Raw genomic sequence first — 423 nt, 5'->3', positions numbered from 1 at the left:
ACTTCAGAATCTTCTAGAGACCCAGAAACTTTAGTAGCGTAGCTGGAAAACAACTTAAATTTTGGTTCACAAGCCAAATTGAGCCATTACTAAGCCCAAAACTGGCCCATCAGCTGCTTTTGTTCCGCCGTACTACGAATCCCTTCTTCAATATATTAAATTGAGAAACACCTACCGCTCTCCGCCCTGCATCAAGGATCCGACGGTTACAATTCAATTCGAATTAAATGACATCCCAGAGGGGGTTACCATCGACCGTACCCGGACACGTGGACGTCAGGAACGCTGGGAGACGCGCGTGTAGAACACGGGTATTAGGTCGCCGAGTGAGAGAGAACGGTGTTCGGATCCGGGTCGCTCCCATTAGCTGCCAACGTTATATCTGACCGTTAAATCTCCGCCCTTCCTCCCTTATCACCCCAC

Source organism: Zingiber officinale, chromosome 2B, assembly GCF_018446385.1.
Source record: "Zingiber officinale cultivar Zhangliang chromosome 2B, Zo_v1.1, whole genome shotgun sequence".
NCBI lineage: Eukaryota > Viridiplantae > Streptophyta > Magnoliopsida > Zingiberales > Zingiberaceae > Zingiber > Zingiber officinale.
The sequence above is the reverse complement of the archived record's forward strand: the minus strand, read 5'-3'. Positions refer to the sequence as shown.